Source organism: Hemiscyllium ocellatum, chromosome 17 (assembly GCF_020745735.1).
Source record: "Hemiscyllium ocellatum isolate sHemOce1 chromosome 17, sHemOce1.pat.X.cur, whole genome shotgun sequence".
NCBI lineage: Eukaryota > Metazoa > Chordata > Chondrichthyes > Orectolobiformes > Hemiscylliidae > Hemiscyllium > Hemiscyllium ocellatum.
The window spans coordinates 84,263,793-84,265,160 of NC_083417.1; the positions used below are offsets into that span (position 1 = coordinate 84,263,793).

At 40.3% G+C, this 1,368-nt stretch overlaps 1 non-coding gene across 1 annotated transcript; it reads left to right on the top strand.

The window, feature by feature from the left end:
* The first annotated feature begins 998 nt into the window (after nucleotides 1-998).
* On the top strand, nucleotides 999-1,080 carry trnas-gcu (transfer RNA serine (anticodon GCU)). The gene has a single exon. It is a non-coding gene; the product is annotated as a tRNA-Ser (tRNA).
* The last annotated feature ends 288 nt before the right edge of the window (nucleotides 1,081-1,368 follow it).

Genomic DNA, 1,368 nt, shown 5'->3' on the forward strand with positions numbered 1-1,368 from the left:
ATTGCAAAGATGGGTACGTTGTTGAAATATACAATGTCAACATTTGCCTTCACTAACCAATGTACATTTTATTTTGTTTTTTATCTGTTGAAATCTTAAAATTTTCATCTTTAATAGATTCAATGACAGATCTCCATTGTGACTCTGGCATCAAATTCGAAAGTGTAAACACCCTCTGAATTCTTCCACCACAGTCCGTTGTTTGGGAAGTGTTCCTGTTGTGGGAAATGAACTTCCCCGTGTGTCAACTGCTGCTCCCAGCATTCTCTCTGGTACTGCACTCATTTTCCTTCTGACACTTCCTCACTGTGTTGCTGTGATCATACAGTGACTTGTTGTAGCATGTCCCAGGAAAATGACACAGATCAAGGTTTTTGCATTGTTGAATTCAATTGTCAGTTTAGCCTCATTTAGGATTGTGAAATTGTCTGTTGTGTACACAGGTGTGTGTCAAAAATATCTGAGCCGAAGAAAGGTGTTCCGAATAATGACATTGAGCACTATGCACTCTCCTCCAGTCTGGAAAACAATTCCGCACAGGCAATTTAATCGACAATAGACAATAGGTGCAGGAGTAGGCCATTCTGCCCTTCCAGCCAGCACTACCATTCATTATGATTATGGATGATCATTCTCAATTAGTATCCTGTTCCTGCCTTATCCGCACAACACTTGATTACACTACCCTTATGAGCTCTATCCAACTGTTTCTTGAAAGAACACCTCCTGCTTTTTCGGGTTCTTCATTCCGTTGACTTCAAATATTCACAGAATTCAACAGACTTTGTTACATAATCTATTCTTCATTTTTGTTCAGATCACTGTGAGCAGAGTGTCACAGTGGGAATGCCGTTGCCCCACAACTCAGATGTCAGACCATAGTCTTCGGACCGTACTGTGCTACTTAGCATTTCACCAGACCAGGGAGAAATATCTGCTGTTCTGCATAATTTACGCAATTCACTTATTGAAAAGTTCATACAAATGCTAGCATATGTGACGAGGTGGCCGAGAGGTTAAGGCGATGGACTGCTAATCCATTGTGCTCTGCACGCGTGGGTTCGAATCCCACTCTCGTCGCTGTTTTCAATGTTGCTATTTTTGTATGTTGACACCTGTCTTATTGAAATTGGAACTCCAATGGTCAATTTATATGCATCGACGCTATAAAATCTCAAAGAATAATTTGAGTCAGTTGCCTAAACTGCATTGAAACGTAGATCACATTGGGATAATGAAAAGCAACGCGATTTTCTTTTTCAAGTCGAGCAGCTGGGACCTTTTATCGTATGAAAGAGATCCAGGAAAAACAAATAACAAGAGATGTGAAGGGCGTGTTTATGTAATGGGATTCTTAATGACTGTTTT